The sequence below is a fragment of the Capsicum annuum genome, chromosome 2 (genome assembly GCF_002878395.1).
Source record: "Capsicum annuum cultivar UCD-10X-F1 chromosome 2, UCD10Xv1.1, whole genome shotgun sequence".
Classification (NCBI taxonomy): domain Eukaryota; kingdom Viridiplantae; phylum Streptophyta; class Magnoliopsida; order Solanales; family Solanaceae; genus Capsicum; species Capsicum annuum.
The window spans coordinates 73,186,469-73,208,460 of NC_061112.1; the positions used below are offsets into that span (position 1 = coordinate 73,186,469).

Genomic DNA, 21,992 nt, shown 5'->3' on the forward strand with positions numbered 1-21,992 from the left:
AGGTGGCATAGTGCTAACAGACTCAACATCTACAGATGGTGCAGCAGCAGCGAACTGTGGAGGACGAGATGACCACGGAGGAGCACCAGATGGGCGTGACGGATACTTTTGCTGCCCATATTTCTGTTGCTGCCCAGATTGAGGCTGTTTGACCTTGTTAAGTAACAACGGACACTGAGCCTTCCAATGATTTTTCTGTTTGCAGAATGCACACTCATCAAATGCAACTTTAGGAGATTGTCGAGTCTGAGTACGTGGTGGCCTAGACTGATCAGTTGAAGCAGCAAACACGACAGGAGTAGTAGTTACTTTAGACCCTTTATCCACTTGAGACTTGATACGAGTCTCCTCTGTAATCAGTTCATGAACCACAGAATCAACAGTAGGGAGGGGAGATCGATGAAGGATTGTTCCACGTAGGCCTTCAAAGTCAGAACGTAGTGCCATCAAAAACTGAACCAAGCGTTGCTCTTCCCGTCTAGCAATGTACGGCCCAAAACCTTTTAACTCTGCAGATTCAGTAAGTGCCAATTGATCCCACAAATCCGACATGGCAGCATAAAAATCTTGAATACTGAGATCATGCTGTTGAAGAGCACGGATATCATACTCCAACTGGTACTGCTTAGCAAAATTAGACTGAGTGTACAGTCTTTCCAAATGATCCCAGACCTCCTTTGCTGTGTCATACTTAGCCAATTGCATACCAATTGACTGAGTTACAGAATTGTTGATCCAAGTGATAATCTTGGAGTTATTAGTTTCCCATAAGTCCACCAACAAATCAAAATTTTCAGTTTTATCATCGATAGGTCTTGGTTTTACTCCAGTGATATAACCCCACATATTCTTCCCACGAAGAAAATTCTTCATGACATAACTCCAATATGCATAGTTCTTACCATCTAATTGAGTACTAATGGACTGGAGAGAATCATCCTTTCCAGTCATTGTAAACACAGCAACACACAAACAATTCAAAAAACAAAAAGATGCAAAACCCTAGGTTGAACAATTCCGAACGAACAACAATGGCAGCAAGCAAAAGAACGAAAGACGAACAATACCAGACAGCAAACGAAGACAGCAACGAATCAATCCAACCAAAAAAAACCCAACGAAAATAGCAAACGAATACAGCAGCACCTCAAAAAAATTAGCCCCGAACCCCGGACGTAGGTGCCTGCTACAAAATCTTCAACCAACAAATCAAAGGACATGGATCGAACTAGCTTTGATACCATGTTAATAGAACTTTATTGAAGGGAAGAAAGGCTAAGGTTTACAATATAATCTGAAAAGCATAAAACTAACTAAAACAAGAGTAGGCTATATATACATAGCCAATAACCTAAAGGTCCATAAACTAAAGGCCCAATAACATATGGGCTAACAGGAGCTGCCCCAGAACACGTGGAATATTAGAGTGATTAGATCTAGAAAATGAGACATTTTATCGTCAGGCTCGTCGCTTGAACACTGTTCGTACATCTCGAGACTCTATGAGTAATATCCCGAGAAATCTTAAGGCGAGACGTCGACTTGTCTTTTTAGCAATTCTCTGTTTATGAACATGCCACATGCGCCTCAAGTTGAGAAGATGATGGCTTTCAGTGTTTTGACACCTTACTATAATAAAGAAGTACTGTACAACAAGGAACAACTTAGAACTGAGAAAGAAGATGGGATTTCTACATTATATTACTTGCAGACTATTTATGCTGATAAGTGGGAAACTTTCTTACAGCGAATGCGTAGAGAATGAATGGTTGATGAGAAGAAAGAGTTATGGACGACGAAGCTAAGAGATCTTCGTCTCTGGGCATCATACAGAGGACAGAATCTTACTCGCACAGTTTGGGGGATGATGTACTACTATCGAGCTCTCAAAATGCTGGCCTTTGTGGATTCTGCATCTGAGAAGGATCAGTGGAGCTTGGTTCTATGAGGCATGATGGTATCATTGATGGTTTAAGCTCAGAAAGGTCTCTGTCTTTGAGAAGGTTGAGCAGAGCTGACAGTTTTGTTAGTATGTTGTTTAAAGGCCACGAGCATGGGACTGCTTTAATAAAATTCACATATGTGGTAGCTTGTCAGATATATGGTACTCAGAAGGTTAAAAAGGATCTACATGCAAAGGAAATTTTATATCTGATGAAAAATAATGAGGCCCTTCGTGTAGCTTATGTTGACGAGGTCCCCACGAGAAGGGATGCGAATGATTATTATTTTGTGCTTGTGAAGTATGATCAAAAACTTGAAAGAGAAGTTGAGATCTATCGAGTTAAGTTACCTGGTCCGTTGAAGCTTGGGGAGGGGAAACCAGAAAATCATAACCATGCCTTTATATTTACCCGTGGTGATGCAGTTCAGACTATCGACATGAACTAAGATAATTACTTTGAAGAGGCACTGAAAATATGGAACTTGTTGCAAGAGTTTAAACGCTACTAAGGCATTCGCAAGCCTATGATTCTTGGAGTTCGGGAACATATATTTACTGGTTTCGTCTCATCCTTTGCATGGTTCATGTCAGCCCAGGAAATGAGTTTTGCAACCCTGGGATAGCGTGTATTAGCCAACCCCCTGAAAATCTGAATACATTATGGACATCCAGAAGTCTTTGACAGGTTTTGGTTTCTAACAAGGGGAGGAATAAGTAAGGCATCTAGAGTAATTAACATTAGCGAGGACATTTTTGCTGGCTTCAACTGTACACTACGAGGTGGCAATGTCATGCACCATGAGTACATACAAGTTGGCAAAGGAAGGGATGTTGGGTTGAATCAAATTTCTATGTTTGAAGCCAAGGTTGCCAATGGCAGTGATGAATAAGTTCTTAGCAGAGATGTCTATAGGTTGGGTCATAGGCTGGATTTCTTCAGAATGCTTTCTTTCTTTTATACAACTGTAGGATTTTTCTTCAATACAATGATGATTGTCCTCACTGTATATGCATTCTTATGGGGACGACTTTACCTTGCACTTAGAGGGGTTGAGGACTCCGTTGTGGCAAATACCACCACCAATAAAGCACTTGGTGCCATACTGAACCAATAATTTATCATCCAGCTGGGTCTTTCCACTGCGTTACCAATGATTATGGAGAATTCTCTCGAGCATGGTTTTCTTACATCTATCTGGGAGTTTATAAAAATGATGCTTCAACTTTCATCTGTATTTTACACATTCTCAATGGGAACTCGTGCTCATTATTTTGGTCGTACTATTCTTCACGGTGGCGTAAAATACCGGGCAACTGGGCGTGGTTTTGTCGTGCAGCACAAAAGTTTTGCTGAGAATTATCGGTTATATGCTCGTAGCCATTTTATCAAGGCAATTGAACTTGGTCTGATACTCACAGTGTATGCTGCACTTATGATTTTCAGTATTGTTTTTTTTAATGATATCATTTCTCTTAATTTTTCCTATACTTGAGTTATTTGTGAAGTTGAAACTATATATTCTTTCTCCCAACTTGCATATAGTTCTTTTAAACTTATTTATCAAAGAAGGAAATTTAAGACTTCATTTACAATCATTTTGTTTTTTAAGGGTTTATGAAACATGCTACTCTTATTATAAACATTTTTTCCTTTTTCTTTTTAAAGTAACGATTTAAATGTGGCATATCGTGTGAGTTTGTGACGCCCACAAAAAGAATATGAAGAATAGAGTTTGTGATAGCCACGAAATTACAATGGTATTTACAACAACAACAAACCCAGTGTATTCCCACACAGTGAGGTCTGGGAAGGGTAAGATGTACGCAGTCCATATCTCCACCTCTAAAGAAGTAGAAAGGTTGTTTCCGATAGACTCCCGGCTCGAGACACGGAATACTAAACAAATTCATAGTAAAACATGGAACAAGATGGCATAACATAAATACGACACCCACAAGTAATAGTAAATAGAGAAAAGTAAACAGATTCGTAATAAAGCATAAAACAAGGTGTCATAACAAGAATAATACCCCCACCAAGTAATTCCCTATACTAGCAACCCAAACTGACCCTAGCCTTCTGCCCTAATTCGCGTCCTCTAGATCTTCCTATCTAGGGTCATGTCCTCAGTGAGCTGTAACTGCTCCATGTCCCGCCTAATCACCTCTCCCCAGTACTTCTTCGGCCTACCCCTACCCCGCCTAAAACCATCCAAAGCTAGCCTCTCACACCTACGAACCGGGGCATCCATGCCCCTCCTCATCGCGTGTCCGAACCATCTCAATCGAACTTCCCGCATCTTATTCTCCACTGGAGTCACACCAACCTTCTCCCTGGTAGTCTCATTCCAAACTCTATCCCCCCTAGTCAGCCCACACATCCAACGCAACATCCGCATTTCCGCCACCTTCATTTTTTGAATGTGGGAGTTCTTAACTGGCCAACACTCCGCTCCATACAACATGGCCGGATGGACTGCCACCCTGTAGAATTTGCCTTTAAGCTTGGGCGGCACCTTCTTATCACACAACACTCCCGAAGTGAGCTTTCACTTCATCCATCCAAACCTAATACGGTGCGAGACATCCTCGTCAATCTCATCGTTACCCTGAATCACGGACCCGAGATACTTGAAACTATCCCTCTTACATAGCACCTGTGATTCCAACTTCACTACCACCCATTCTCCATCCTCACGTCATTAAACTTGCATTCCAAATACTATGTATTGCTCCTACTCAACCTGAATCCTTTAGACTCAAGAGTTTGTCTCCACACCTCTAATTTATTATTCACACCCCCCGCGTCTCATCAATCAAAACTACTACAAAAAGCATACACCAAGGCACTTCTCCTTGAATACGCCGCGTCAACACTTCCATTACCAAAGCAAACAAAAAGGGACTAAGAGTAGATCCCTGATGCAATCCTGTTAAGGCAGTGAAATGCTCTGAGTCTCCTCCCGCTGTCCTCACCTGAGTTTTAGCTCCATCATACATGTCCTTAATTGCTCTGATATATGCCACTGGGACTCCACTCACCTCCAAGCATTTCCAAAGCACCTCCCTGGGGACTTTGTCGTATGCCTTCTCCAAGTCGATAAACACCATGTGCAGGTCCTTCTTCCTTTCTCTATATTGTTCCACCATCCTCCTCTACCTTAAAACGTCTACAATAACTAAAATCCCGACACTCCTCTGATTGCTCCAGTTCCCCTAACACAATAGCTCTATCCCTTTCGTCATTCAAGAGCCTATGAAAATACGACTGTCATCTATTCTTAATGTGGCCGTCCTCCACTAACACTGTACCGTCCTCCCCCTTAATGCACTTCACCTGATCGAGGTCACGGCCCTTCCTTTCCCTAGCCTTAGTGAGTCTAAACAACTTTTTTCCCCTCCTTTCTCCTGTAACCCCGCATACAAGCTCTCAAATGCTGCCGTCTTAGCCGCCATAACTGCTAACTTAGCCTCCTTCCTAGATAACTTGTACTCTTTCCTGTTTACCCGTTTCTCTTCTTCGTCCTTACTCTCAACCAACTTAGCATACGCCCCTTTCTTGGTCTCCACTTTCTTCTTAACCTCTCCACCACCAATCCCCCTAATGATGCCCAGCCCGGCCCCTAGAAACACCCAACACCTCACTAGCATTCTCCCTGATGCACCTAGCCACCCTATCCCACATACTATCCACGTCCCTCCTACACTCCCACACCTTAATTCTCGCCAACTTTTTCCCTATCTTCCACTCATTCACTAGCGTCAAGCCGCCCCACTTAATTTTAGGTCTACACTCCTCACCCCTTCTCTTCCTATCCTTTTTTATACCCAAATCCATAACCAAGAGCCTATGCTGGATCAAAAGATTCTCACTCGGGATGACCTTACAGTCCTTACACAACACCCTATCCCCTTTTCTAAGCAATAAAAAGTTAATATGGGTCTTGGCTATCGCACTTCGGAAGGTGATCAGGTGATCATCCTTCTTCGGGAAGTCCAAGTTCACCACCACCATCCCAAAGGACCTCGCAAAATCTAATAGAGTAGCCCCCTCTTCATTTCTTTTGCCAAAACCAAAACCACCATGCACATCACCAAAGACTTTCGGTAACGCCCCGATGTGCCCATTGAAATCTCTTGCTACAATAATTTTCTCCGAGATAGGCACGCCTCTCACCACCTCATCCAAAGCCTCCCAAAATCGTATCTTCTCCTCCCTATCCAAGCCCACTTGAGGCGCATAAGCACTACACACGTTCAGGGTAAACCCCCCAATGACCAACTTAATAATCATCAACCTATCGCTGATCCTCTTTACCTCTACTACCTGGCCTTTAAGCTCTTCATCTATTAAGATGCCAACTCCATACCTACGCCTCTCGCTCCCAGAGTATCAAAGCTTGTAACCATCCACATCCTTAGCCTTAGACCCTACCCACTTGGCCTCTTGAACACACGCAATATTAATCCTCCTCTTTCTAAAAATCTTCACAAGCTCTATGGACTTACCCTGAAGAGTCCCTACATTCCAAGACCCAACCCTCAGCCTACCAACTCTATCAATACGTCTTCCTCTACCGCCCCTGAGGCTAAACCTTGGCCTCCCTCCTACCCCCGTCTTTTCCTCTTCCCCCACCCCCACAATAGCCCCCCGTCCCTACAACAGCCCCCCGCCCCAACCCCCTTGGACACGATCCTATCCAACCATCAACGCCCACAGCCACTACTACAAGAAAATATAAGAAAATATAAACAATGGTAGTAACAAAGCAGCAGCAGGAAATACAAGGCTCATAAATTAGAAGAAATAATCAAAAAACAAAACTAAACTCAAATAGGGAGAAAAAACAAAACCAAGGTAAGGACAAAACTAACAGTAAGAAAAATAGAGCACACTAATGGCCTGGCACCAAGGATAGCCAAACAAATAATAAGGAGCGGTGCAAGTCACGAATATACTACAGCAGACACGCAAGTCAAGATACAGGAGAAATTGTGTATTTTCTTCATGGCACTCTTTGATGTAGAAATTATGTATATAAATTTATTTTATTTTGAAAGAAGATACATCTTCAGTTAAGTAGATAAAAAGTTGGAAATAATTGTTCACACATAAAATTAGGCTATCATGTTTTTATTGCCGTCAGGATTGAAATACAAAAGTAAATCATAATACAACTAAATACAGGAACATAATATGAATGATATGGCGTTATAATAAGATGAACTATGTTGCCATTTATATTCAGTGAGATTAAAGTTTGAATTAAATGCAAGGAGGCAAGTGTGTCATATCTGCACTACTATTTTGTAACACTTTATTAATTTCATGATTTTTTTTATGTGAAAATCGCAAGAAAAAAAAAGGAAAAATATAGCTTAATTATTCATTATTTGATGAGATACAGGTGGTGTGTACTCCTACTCATCTAACCATTGTTATGAATATGAACGTGGTGGAGAACTCTTTGAGCGCATTTGATGCAAGAAAGTTCAATGAAGATGAGGTAGAGTTAAAAAAATATTAATGTTGTCCATAATTAGTCTCATGTTGATAATTGATATAAATTATTATGAAGAATAAATAAACTGTAATGGATGGCTTCTTTTACACTTTTTCCATTTCATATTAATTGGTCATTTTACTAAAATTAGTTGTTTTACCTTAGTTGATCACCTTACTAAATTGAGGAAGCATTCTTTCTTTATTTTTTGAAGGCCACACTTGAATTTTAAAAGCATTAGTTCCCTATTTTCAATGCTTTTCTTATTTGGTTTTTTGTATTTCGTTATTTTTGACTAGCTATTTGTTTTTTGCTTTTCTCTGAATTTTTTTTATGGTGGGTATTTTCTTAATTCTTGAAGGTACTCCAAAGCTTTTCCTTGTGATTTTTGAAATGGTAAAAATTTTGATTACCAAGATAGCTCCTGCCTCCTTAAACAGGAACTGATGATTTCATGTACTTGTGATGAGTTTTAAAATTTAAAAATACTATCAATAATTTTTGAATATTGTTTATGATGTATTTTTAGGTGTTACAACTATTACCAAGATGTATCTGAAAGTCTTTTGATAATATTTTATCTATTTCATACATGTACATGAAAATGTCATATTCCACCATGTTGCTTTGTACTTTATCAAGTACAGTGATTGTCTTAGCTTTTATCTTCATTACCAATACAAACACTATAATAAAAAATTATAAAAGTTACCTAACTCTCAATCCTTTTAGAGCTAATTATTCTCAATCTCAATTTGTTTTTCAAAATTATTAAAAATTTTTGATTCAATCTATATGAGTACATCACATTCTTTCGAATACTACACTTAATACATCACATTTTCCAGATATTTTACTTAATTTTACATGGATATATCACTTACTTTTACAAAAATACATTAAATTCTTCTGTGGTATATTTAAGCTTTCAAGTAAAATTAAAGATTTATGTAATTATTTAAAAATATCAAGATTTTAAATAGTTATGATAATTTAAGTTATAGTATGATTCTCATAAAAAATTATATCAAAATTCAATGTGTTGGACCGTGCTCAGCATGTCCAATACCTATCTAGTAATATATAGAAGAGCCTTGGAAGCAGGTCAGGATCGTTATGTGTAATATCCCATAAAATTGCGTGTCAAATTCAGCTCGTAAAGCTCCATGAAAGATCCCAGGACTTAGAAAAATTTTGCAAAGTGTTCAAGATTCAACACTTAGTCTTAATTTAGACCTCCAAACTTCGGGAATTTATTTGACGACCTTTCTGACATTCGTTTTTCAATTTTCAAGTTGCGTTACGATCGGGAAAGCTCGTAGTATATACCGGGTGAGTTTTAGAATTTTTGGAGTAGCGTAAGGGTACATTTGGGTGCCCAAAACAGAAGTCCCAGGCGATTAGCCCGCGCCGCCTGCTAACTCCAGTGCTTGCCCAGTTTTTTTTCAGCATTTCAGGGTCAACTTCAAACGATAATAACTCCCTGTATATAATAAACTGTGAGAGCTACTATATATTAAATGAACGCTATGAGAGTATTCTTTCTAATTCAATTGGTTTCATCCAATTTGGGCATCTGAGTAAAAAGTTATGATCAATTTACTTCAGCTTGTCAGACAGTCAACAGAGGGACAACTGCGTCTTTTTCTCTTTTCTTAAGGGCATTTTGGTCATCTCCCACCCCATATATACCCATAAACACGGAATTAACCCCATTTTCAACCAAAACACATTTTTTCTTCCATTTTCTCTCAAGAACACGAAGATGGTTTTCAATTGGGGATTTAATTTCAAGAATCTTTCCATCAATCTTCAAAGAATCACGAACTAAGGTATGCGTGTGTTGATTTATGGATTCCTTTCATCCATAAAGCTCAAAAAAATCATCTTCTAAATTATGTATTATGATATTTATGATGTTGATGGTTGATGATCATGTTGTTGAAATTTGATGATGCCCAAGATGGGATCTTAGTATGTTTGTATGAAACTATGGAGGTATATGATGTATAAACAAGTGAAATTGGTGGTTGAATACTTGTAATCTTGATGAATCCACCTATGCTAAAGATTTGCATGTAAGGTGTTTGTGAAAATACCTAAGAGACTAGAAATCATGATTTTATGACATAATAGGTCCTAAATGACTAGTCCATGTTCTATGCTTATGTTCAGCATGATTTTCATGCAAATTGTTACGCATTGTTGTTGTAATATGGAATGCTCATGAAATTGAATTTATGCAAGTATTTACATGTTATATGCATTCCCTTTTCATGATCAAGAATATGATAGCCATGTGTAGTATAAAATCCCCTACTTATGATATTGTGAATTGTGGACTCTATTCTTATGATCAAGTCAGTCATGTGTGTCAGTTTCCTTCCATCGAGTCCTGGGGGTACTTGTACCCAAAAAATATAGCTGTGTACCTAGAAACATGTCATGTTGTCACGATATCCTCAGTCAAGCCATGCTCAGTAGAATTCAGTCAGTCATGTGACTCAGGAAATCTCAGTAATCTCATGAACTCAGTCAGTTACCAGACATCAATAGTAATTTCGTCAGTCAATGAAAATTCAGTAACCTCAGTACTAGTCCAGTTCTACTCAGTACTCAGTAACTTTAGTTCTCTCTGTCAGTCCTCAGATCTTAGTAGATCTTAGTAGTATTTTGTCAGTCAACGAAACTCATTAAATTTAGCTTAGCTCAGCTAAGCAACACTATCAGTCCAGTTAATCAGTTCAGTCAGTCATGCACAGTGTCTATTCAGATGGGAGTAGAAGTTAGCACCGAGTAAACCCAAGGATGGGAAAACACACTGTCAGATAAGGGTGTGATTCTTAGCAGTAATCCTTGCATTTCAGAACTATGTAGCCAGCATAGGTTGAGACATCAACACTGCCAGCTTGAGGGTTAATGAGGCGGACATCCGCCAGTTTCTTTTGGGGACACTGCTAGATTTGAGGGTCACTCACAGCTTGTCTTTACCCGTGGTATGGTATTGACACCCTTCAAATCAGGGCAAGGATTGGACCCCAGTTCAGCTACATTAGCATACATGGGGCATGTCGGTTAAACTACTACCTCCCACAGTTTCAGTTATTCAGTCTTAGTAAAAGAACTCAGATAGTTCTTCAGAATATCAGGACTGTCAGATAGAGTCAACTCAGTACGAAACTCAGATAGTTCCATCAGATTTAGGGCTGTCAGCTACAGTCACCCATGTTATCAGTATTCAGTATCAAGGCTATCAGATATTGTCACTCATGTTATCAGCTATATCAACTATCAGAAATTATTTGCCAGTCATATTAGATTTCAGTAAACTCATGCTATAAGTACTCAGTTTCAGGACTGTCAGATATAGTTAATTAGACCAGTCCTTCATAATTAGGACTTTCAGAAACAATTATTCCTTTATCAGTAATAAAGTATCAGTCTCGTAGTATTCAGTAATACAATGTTAGTTCCTCACTTATTAGTGATTCACATATCAATATCAGTAAATGCAGTCATTTAGTATCTTGGAACTGGTAAACTTATGTTGTCTGTATTCAGACTCAGTAGTCAGTATCGTTACCAGTACAGGAGTAGTTACTTATGTATGTATGTGTTCTCCTATTTATATCAGTCAGCATTGTTCATGCATACAAACCCTTTGTATTTAGCCTACGTCACTCGTATACTCAGTACTCTCAGTCGTACTGACGCATTCGCGCTATGGTGCTTTCTTTTATGTTACACCATAGGTTCAGATACACGATTTCCAGACCAGAAGTAGCAGTAACATCTTAGCTGTTAGAGTTTCAGCAGTGAGTCCTCGTCTCTTGAGGGCACGATCATTACTTATGTTATGGTTTATTTCAGTTCAGTTTTGCTAGTCGGAGTTAGTTGGGGACATGTCCCATCAACTCCCTATTCAGACAGTCATGTTAGAGGCTTTTCAGAGTAGTATGTTCAGACTTCAGATAGTATTATAGTTGTTTTGGGTATTTTATACCCCACTCTCATGTTATGATTATTTCATTTTGAATCTTATGGCCTTACAGTATTACGTATTCCACATTTATGTTCTATATTATGCAGTATACAGGTACAGATATCAGCCATGAGTTAGCTTGTGGTCCCTCGGGGTCATGGGCACCATGTAGCGTTTCGGTTCAGCAAATCGGGGCGTTACAAATTTGGTATTAGAGCCTAAGGTTCAACAGTGTCCTAGGAAGTCTGAACGTCGTATCTAGTAGAGTCTTGTACATACGTGTATTGTGCACCACACTTATGTGCAGGAGGCTATGAGGTGTTTAAGAAATAATTTCCCTTCTATCATGTCTCAGATCGTGCTAAAAGAAGGTTTTCTAAGAAATCTCATATAGATTCTCATCATGCTCCACGAATGTCAACTCCACCTTACTTTCAAGGTAACAGAAACAGCGAACTCAAGGTCCTAAAGACAGGGCTTTCTCAGACAGTCCCTACCGTCAGTTATGGGATTGGCTACAGACTCGGCAATGCCCTATCAGTCCAGTTATGTTCCAAAGTTATACAAATTTCCTTCATGATCATGAGAACTCCTTCTCGCACCCAAATCTAGATATGCCATCAGATCCCTTCTCAGATTTCTATGATAGCATAGACTTAGAGTTAGAAGTTTGAACTCAGAAGCTTAGCAGTAGTAGAGTTGGGATAGTATTATTCAGATTTATCAGATCATGTATTTATGGGGATAGTTAAACCAATCAGTAGGCTTAAATAGTGCAAGCAAGAATATAAGTCTATTGACTTGAAATTAGGTATGAAAGTGTAGATGTGATGTTAGTAGTATATGAGAAAACCACAACAGATGATGTATTTAGTTAGACAGACAGGTGTCAAACAGAATGTAAGTATGTGATAGTAGATCAAGTAACCAAGTCAGGCTCTCAAATTCCAGTGATAGTGTCAGTATGAATAGAAAGCAGTAAGGGCAGACGATTCCCTACCCATTCTCATCTTAGTGCAGAGTTTTGTACCTCAGCTATCACGAAACCCACTCAGGAGTTGCATGTCAACTCTATGGTCATGAACCATGCTCATTTATTTTTTTCCCATAAATCATGTATGATTTCCGTTCCCAGCATTAGGAGTCCCAGTTTACTCCGCAGTATGAATTATGTTTCATGAACACAACTTACTTTCACGCACTTTCCACAGGATCATGTGCGCCTTCAGTTCTCAGCATAAGGGGTTCAATTCCAGCTCCCTCAGTGTTACGAATTATGTCCCACGAAGGCAAAAACTCCAAACTCAAGTCATGCAGCTCATGACTCATGTACACATGTCACGCTTTACAGTATACTCAATTTCCATAACTCATGCTTTTCCCCTATAGATCAGATAAATTCAGATTATGTCATGTATACTCTCAGTTCATACCTTCTTGGTAAAAAAAACATGTTATTGTATTCTATTTCTCAAAGTTTCAGTCATGTTTCAAGATCAGCTAATATCTATTCATACTTCAGGTCCTCCTGATTTAATCCTTCAGAAACCTCTCCTTGTGAAACAGTGTAGTGATGAGCAGTTGCTTAGATGAAGGAGAGTAAATGTTTTATGTTAAGAAAAGATTGTTGCATGCTTGTTTTACACGAGGGTGTAGTTATGCAGATAGGCTTGAACATTATGTTAGTATGCAAGAAATTGGCTAACAAGGGGTTGTACTTAGAAGTTGTGAAAGTGCAGAGTATGATTGTACATTCAGATCCTTGTCTTATGTCAGGACCCCTCACGTAACTATCAACAATTCAGTTACCACTTACTCAGCTATTAGTGCTTCAGTATCTCAGTCTATAAAATGCTTAGCTCTCGTGATCCATGTTACGCTCCTAACGATCACATAAATTCATAATGTGTCATGCATACTCTCAGTTTAGATTCCTCGGTGAATCCATGGGGTCGATGTTCCATCCCTCAGTCCTCAGATACAGTATCAGCTCAGTAATCAATATTCAGTAAATGACTCAGATGGTCCTACAAGACTATGATTATCAGTAATCAGTTACTCAACCATCAATATTCAGTACTTCAGTATCAGACTAAACTTTAGTTATCAGTATTCAATTAATCGAACCCAGCACCAGTATGGGTTCCAATTATAGTATTAGTTAGGATGTCAGCTTCAGATCAGTGCTCAGCTCAGAAACTCAGTTTGGTTTCAAACTTGCTTGACCACAACGTACAATTATCAGCTTCTCAGTTATAGGTATTTCCATACCTCAGCCTATGGAATGTTTCCAACTCATGTAATGCGCTTGGTCCTGCATTTTTAAACAATATAGCTTTCAAGAAATCTATGTTCAGTTACCTCATGTTACTCCGTCAGTCCCTTCTTATACCTATGATAGCCTAGCTATTCAGATTAAGTACAATTCAGTCTTCCATACCTAGTATTCAGCTATCAGTCCTTCTGTTAATCAGATAAGTTAGTGTATTTATGCACTCATGTTCAACTCAGTTCATGCATCATGTCTCAGTTTCAGATCTCATATATTCAGTCACGACTCAATTCGTAAATGCCTTGTGCATCGCCTCAATTTTTCTCAGTATCTCAGTCAAGTCAGTATTCTTCAAGGGACATAGTGTCCCAAAGGGGAGATACACTATAGCCCCCAAGCTTTCATAATTTAAACATGTCATTTTCTTTGATGAATCTATCTTGGAGGAAGGGTTACTTATGAGCTGACATTCTAACTCCAAAACTCAGCAGTAAGCCATGTACTCAATGGCTCAGTTTAATCCACGATACGATACTCCATTTATGTCATGCATTACAGACTCAATTCAGTTCATGTATCATGTTCCAGGCTCAGTTATATCCTCATGTTCCCACTCTTGCATATTAAATAATTGATCTCAGACTTATCAGTATTTTCAGTTCAAGGTAACAATCTTTCTTGAACTTACTCGTTCTCATGTTCAGATTTTAGTACCAAACTTGGTATTTAGTTCCATGCCCAGTTTTTAGTTCAAACTTGGTATCCTTTACCATTGCATGTTCAGTCACATGTTCACGAGCCAGTTCAATTACATATTCACATGTCAGATATGCGTGATCAGCTTATCAGTGCTTTCAGTTATGCATTCGCGTATCATATCAGACATATAATCATGCATCAGATATGCATGGATTCAGCTTATCAGTTATGCATCAGATATGCATTCTCATTTTGAGAAACTCAGTTCATCAGAGCACGCAATCCTTCATTCATAAACCAGTATAGTATGCTCAGTTTTCAGTCATGTCATTCATGAACTTATGTCTCAGTAGTGAATATCTTGTACGTACTCTAGTTTATTATTTTCCCTCTCTCAGTTAGTCTCATTCGAGGACGAATGTTTCCAAGAGGGAGATACTATAGTACCCCACAAAATCGCGTGCCAAATTCAGCTCGTAAAGCTTTATGAAAGATCCCAAGACTTAGAAAAATTTTGCTAAGTGTTCAAGATTCAACACTTAGTCTTAATTTAGACCTCCAAACTTCAGAGATTTATTTGGCGACCTTCCCGACATCCGTTTTTCAATTTTTAAGTTGCGTTACTATCGGGAAAGCTCGTAGTATATACCGAGTGAGTTTCAGAATTTTTTGGGTAGCGTAAGGGCACGTTTGAGTGCCCAAAATAGAAGCCCAGGGCGATTAGCCCGCGCCGCCTGCTAACTCCAGTGCTTGCCCAGTTTTTTTTCATCATTTCAGGGTCAACTTCAAACGATCATAACTCCCTGTATATAATGAACTGTGAGAGCTGCTATATATTAAATGAAAGCTATGAGAGTATTCTTTCTAATTCAATTGGTTTCATCCAATTTGGGCATCTGAGTAAAAAGTTATGATCAATTTACTTCAGCCTGTCAGACAGTCAACAGAGGGACAACTGCGTCTTTTTCTCTTTTCTTAAGGGCATTTTGGTCATCTCCCACCCCATATATACCCATAAACACGGAATTAACCCCATTTTCAACCAAAATACATTCTTTTCTTCCATTTTCTCTCAAGAACAAGAAGATGGTTTTCAATTGGGGATTTAATTTCAAGAATCTTTCCATCAATCTTCAAAGAATCACGAACTAAGGTATGCGTGTGTTGATTTATGGATTCCTTTCATCCATAAACCTAAAAAAAATCATCTTCTAAATTATGTATTATGATATTTATGATGTTGATGGTTGATGATCATGTTGTTGAAATTTGATGATGCCCAAGATGGGATCTTAGTATGTTTGTATGAAACTATGGAGGTATATGATGTATAAACATGTGAAATTGGTGGTTGAATACTTGTAATCTTGATGAATCCACCTATGCTAAAGATTTGCATGTAAGGTGTTTGTGAAAATACCTAAGAGACTAGAAATCATGCTTTTATGACATAATAGGTCCTAAATGACTAGTCCATGTTCTATGCTTATGTTCAACATGATTTCCATGCAAATTGTTACGCATTGTTGTTGTAATATGGAATGCTCATGAAATTGAATTTATGCAAGTATTTACATGTTATATGCATTCCCTTTTCATGATCAAGAATATGATAGCCATGTGTAGTATAAAATCCCCTACTTATGATTTGTGAATTGTGGACTCTATTCTTATGATCAAGTCAGTCATGTGTGTCAGTTTCCTTCCATCGAATCCTGGGGGTACTTGTACCCAAAAAATATAGCTGTGTGCCTAGAAACATGTCATGTTGTCACGATATCCTCAGTCAAGCCATGCTCAGTAGAATTCAGTCAGTCATGTGACTCAGAAAATCTCAGTAATCTCATGAACTCAGTCAGTTACCAGACATCAGTAGTAATTTCGTCAGTCAATGAAAATTCAGTAAACTCAGTACTAGTCCAGTTCTATTCAGTACTCAGTAACTTCAGTTCTCTCTGTCAGTCCTCAGATCTTAGTAGTATTCTGTCAGTCAACGGAACTCATTAAATTTAGCTTTGCTCAGCTAAGCAACACTATCAGTCTAGTTAATCAGTTCAGTCAGTCATGCACAGTGTCTATTCAGATGAGAGTAGAAGTTAGCACCGTGTGAACCCAAGGATGGGAAAACACACTGTCAGATGAGGGTGTGATTCTTAGCAGTCATCTTTGCGTTCCAGAACTATGTAGCCAGCATAGGTTGAGACATCAACACTGCCAACTTGAGGGTTGATGAGGCGGACATCTGCCATTCTCTTTTGGGGACACTGCTAGATTTGAGGGTCACTCATAGCTTGTCTTTACCCGTGGCACGGTATTGACACCCTTCGAATCAGGGCAAGGATTGGACCCCAGTTCAGCTACATTAGCATACATGGGGCATGTCGGTTAAACTACTACTTCCTACGGTTTCAGTCATTCAGTTTCAGTAAAAGAACTCAGATAGTTTTTCAGAATATCAGGACTGTCAGATACAGTCAACTCAGATATAGTATGAAACTCAGATAGTTCCATCAGATTTAGGGCTGTCAGCTATAGTCACCCATGTTATCAGTATCCAATATCAAGGCTATCAGATAGACACTCATGTTATCAGCTATATCAGCTATCAGAAATTATTTGCTAGTCATATTAGATTTCAGTAAACTCATGCTATCAGTACTCAGTTTCAGGACTGTCAGATACAGTCAATTAGACTAGTCCTTCATAATCAGGACTGCCAGAAACAATCATTCCTGTATCAGTAATAATGTATCAGTCTCCTAGTATTCAGTAATACAGTATCAGTTCTTCACTTATTAGTGATTCACAGATCAATATCAGTAAACGCAGTCATTTAGTATCTCAGAATCGGTAAACTCATGTTGTCAGTATTCAGATTCAGTAGTCAGTATCGTCACAAATTCAGTAGCATTACTTATGTATGTATGTGTTCTCCCGTTCATATCAGTCAACATTGTTCATGCATACAAACTCTTTGCATTTAGCCTACCTCACTCGTATACTCAGTACTCTCAGTTGTACTGACGCATTCGCGCTATGGTGCGTTCTTTTATGTTACACCATAGGTTTAGATACACGATTTTCAAACCAGCAATAGCAGTAGCATCTTAGCTGTTAGAGTTCCAGCAGTGAGTCCTCGTCTCTCGAGGGCATGATCATTACTTATGTTATGGTTTATTTCAGTTCAGTTTTGCTAGGCGGAGTTAGTTGGGGACATGTCCCATCAACTTCCTATTCAGACAGTCATGTTAGAGGCTTTTCAGACTAGTATGTTCAGACTTCAGATAGTATTACAGTTGTTTTGGGTATTCTATACCCCACTCTTATGTTATGATTATTCCATTTTGAACCTTATGGCTTTACAGTATTACGTATTCTGCATTTATGTTCTATATTATGCAGTGTACAGTACAAATATCAGTTATGTGTTATCTTGTGGTCCCTCGAGGTCATGGACACCGTGTAGCGTTCCGGTTTAGCAAATCGGAGCGTTACATCATGCTTTCTTCCAAGGGCAAAGAAGACTTTTCATGAATTTTTTACTCTGTTTACACCGCCTTTTTCAAAAGTCTTTCTCACCTTTTTCAAAAGCTTTTCTCACCCCCTTTCTCAAAAGCTTTTCTCACAAGATTATTTATTCTTTACACCGCCTTTTTTCACACTTCCTGGCTTTGAATTCACTTGAACTATCTAAAGAAATGATGCTAAAATACAAAAAGGATCTTTATTTGTCTGAAGCAACTCGTGCGGGTATAGCAAGTGGGTTCGCTTTCATGGTCTCAAATTTAATCTCATGCGTGTACTTTGTGCCTCTAGATGTGGTGAGTAAAACTGATTTTGACTAATTTGTAGACTCTTTTTGAGAGGTGTTTGAGTTGAATGTTAAGTAATTCAGTGTCAAGTTTCTTTGTTGCTTTGTGTGGGTCTTTTCTCCCTGTGCGATTTAGGAAGAACTAAATTTCTGAGTTTTGTTGAGGTTATATTTGGAAATTGATGTTCATAATTCTCTGTGTGATTTGAAAATTTATTATTGTGATTTGAAAATTTATTATTTGGATGAACTTTTGCCCTATAAGTGTATCTGAAAATTCTCCAAAGAATTTTAGATTTGCTTTTACTTTGCTGAGTTGCTACGGAGATTATTTCTTTGGTATAGTAATTGATACCAACATTTGCATCATTAAAGTAGTATGTGTTGCTATAGTAGGCTGAATTGTTTGTGCGCACAGATTTTTTGGGGCTTCTTTGCATTCTTGGTTTGCCCTTTTCATTCTTACTGGTTTTTTATTTTCTTGGGGATTTTTCGAGGGGGGGGGGATTTTTCAGATTTGAGGCTTAATCCTGGAGTCAATGTATAAGCTTTTACAGAATCGTTTGGAGCCTCTTTAGATCATTTATACAAGTTTGAAAATCGTTCTTTCATTGGTTTGTTTCCTTAGGAGTCATTCCAAACCACTATGTACATTTACACTTGTCAAACTGTGGATTCTAGATGAGTAAATTTCATCGATAAACACTTAGCTTTATGTTTATTAGACAAAAGTTATCTTTTGGTGAACACTGATCAGGATTCTTATTTAATTGTGGCATTCAGGTTAAATATGAACTTTTCACCAAACAACAATGACATGACAAAAGGAATCGTGAAAGTTGGAACAGGTAACTTTCGTTGATCTTTTTCTATGTTTTTGTTTCGAGTCATCTGTTTGATAAAGTCGAAGTTTATTTAGCATTGGGATGATGTTGTATGTGAATTATGGCTAATGGAATTCTGTAAATTCATATACAATATTTCTGAGCTTGTATTAGTACACCATGTATAGTTTGTGGTGATGTGGGATGAATAAGGGGCATCAAGTTATGTATAGCAGTAGTGTCATAGAAAATGGCCAATTTAAGTTTTCTAGTTGGTTAATAACTAAAACAAAAGCGTAAAAGTTTTGGTAGAAAAGGTCCACATTTGAGGTGTAAAAGCAATGTACCATTCTGACGTCTTAATATACCCTGTTTTTATGCCTTAACATGGTAATTATGAATACTCTCTTCATTACCATCTTAAGACATCAAAATTGGGTGTAATAAGAAATATCCATAGTTTTCACTATTAACTTCAATTACTAGCGACAGAAAAATAATGACAACATAGCCAGTTCCCCCGAGATTATAATTTTTTTGATTTGTGTAATTGGATGCAAATGTCTTTTTCTATTTTTAAAAATATTTTGTTTTTACAATTTTCATTTTATTTTATCTGATATTAGTTAGATTTCGTTCTCTCAGAGTTAGATTCTTTTGTGTGATTGTAGCTAAATTAATTTTACTTACTTGGTCTGACTTTTTGCAGAGATATGACGGAGGCCTATTACAACGTATATCTGAGGTTATATATGAAGATGACACAACTATTTGATTTCAGAGGTTAGTGAGAATGATATCAAAAACTTTCCATTTTTCTTCAATGACATATGTTAGAGTTTCATGACTATCTCAATATGGATGGTAAAATTTTGTGCCGTTAACGAAAATTTATGAATAGTTATTTGAGAATACATTATTTGCTGGTCAGGATGAACCTTCATCTGTAAACGGGAATAAAGATTCACTTCGATTTGATGGAATGGGTATGTATCCACACATTTCATGAGGTTCAGGAATACTGGATGTGGTTATTCTGCTTTATCTTGATAATTCATTCCATTGTACAGTTTATTGTTGCTTCTACCATATAATGGAACATCCGTTTTGTTTGTGATAGATGCTGTAGTGTAATCGATATGATGGAATGGCTGATAATGAGGTCGAAAGGAGACTAAAGGTACAATATTGTTATGCTTGAGTACTTATACTTAGTTTGGGTATGTATCCTCACATTTCATGCTGTAGTGTCATCAATTTGTTGGAACTGCTGATAATTAGCTAAAAAGGAAACTAAAGGTACAATATTGTTATGTTTTTTGGTGTTCGGTATCTACATTGAAGCCCGACCAATTTAAACTCGCGTTGGGTAGGGCCACATCCGGGGGTAAGCGCTCCCAATACTTTTCCCATTATCTTTTTACCACTTCGTAAAAGGTCCCACCGTTTTTTATTACTGGACCAAAATGGAGGGAATTAATATATTCACATAGATGTTGTAGTGTAATATTTACTTATCTTGACCTTTCAGAAAGCACTATTAACTTCAACAAGTGTTCCTTCTTAAATGACAAATTTTGATCCGACTTGCATGAGCTCTCCAGTACTCTGTCCCACCTATTACTTCACAGCCCAGTAATGTCGTTTCCTGCTCAACATCAGCCGCGACTCAAATTTAAGTCCTCAGGACACAAACTTGCAAAGTTCTGCTTCTAGAGAACAGGTTGAGGTACCAGAATTTGAATTAGATTCTGATACAAGGAGGAGATTACTTACATTGCAACATAATCAAGATACAACAGATCAAACATCTAGCTGAAGAAGAGACGATTCTAATATTCTGTGTCGTTGTTGTTTGACTATATGAAGACTTAAAAGACAATCTTCTTCTTTCGCAAAAAAACGTATATTTAGTGTTTCTGTATATTTAGCTTGTCTGATACTCTAATAGCTGCGTCATTATTATAGCGCGGGCCTCACCATCTAGTCACCTTATAAAAAAAAAAGCTCTTTTATTTCAATCTACTTTTGTACATATCTTAATGGGCGAAGCATTAGTAAACATTGCATATATTGGTAGAGCATTTACCATATAATTTATAAGAATAGTACTACCTGCAATAAACAAAATTTTGGCTTTCCATCCATATAATCTGTTTTGAACTTTTTCAATAATATAATCAAACTGGAAAGAGGAACACCTAAATACCTACTCAAATCATTTGCGTAGGAAATACTCATTACTAAGGGCCGTTTGGTTTGCGGAACTAGAGTCAATAATTCCGAGATAAAATAATAATTTCAGGATAAAAATGTAACTCACTCGTTTGGTTGTAAATATTTGGGATAATTTATCTCGAGACTAATAATTAGTTTCGGGATAAGTTATCCGCCCAAATGGTGGGATAACAATCCCAAGATTATTTTTCTTTGGTATAGAATTATACAAGGACAAAAGTACCCTCATTTTCATTTCTGTCTCTCACTCTCTCTCTCACACACACATATATATATATATAATAATTAACGTAAACTGGTAAACTGTATAATAATTATGTTTTGAACGTATAATATATATTATGGACAGTACAATATATTATGAACATAAATATATATTATGAATAACGTATAATATATTCATAAATATATATAAATTATATATTCATAAATTATGTTTAATTAATGTATAATGTATTCATTAATTATGAATATAATATATTACGTAATATATAACGTATAATATTATGAATATATATACGTTAATTATGTTTAATTATATATATTATGTTAATATATTTAATTTTAATATATTATGTTAAATTATGTTAATTATGTTTAATTATATATAATTTAATTATATATAACATAATATATAACGTAATATATTCTCTCACACACATAAATTATATTTAATTAATGTATAATATATTCATAAATAAATAAATTTTGAACAGT

General features: G+C 37.5%; 1 non-coding gene and 1 pseudogene across 1 annotated transcript; both read left to right on the plus strand.

Moving 5' to 3' along the window:
* Window positions 1-20,154, plus strand: part of LOC124896186 — a 35,895-nt pseudogene extending 15,741 nt beyond the window's left edge.
* Window positions 1,854-1,933, plus strand: LOC124896437. The gene has a single exon (XR_007052800.1). It is a non-coding gene; the product is annotated as a small nucleolar RNA J33 (small nucleolar RNA).
* Window positions 20,155-21,992: the final 1,838 nt, after the last annotated feature.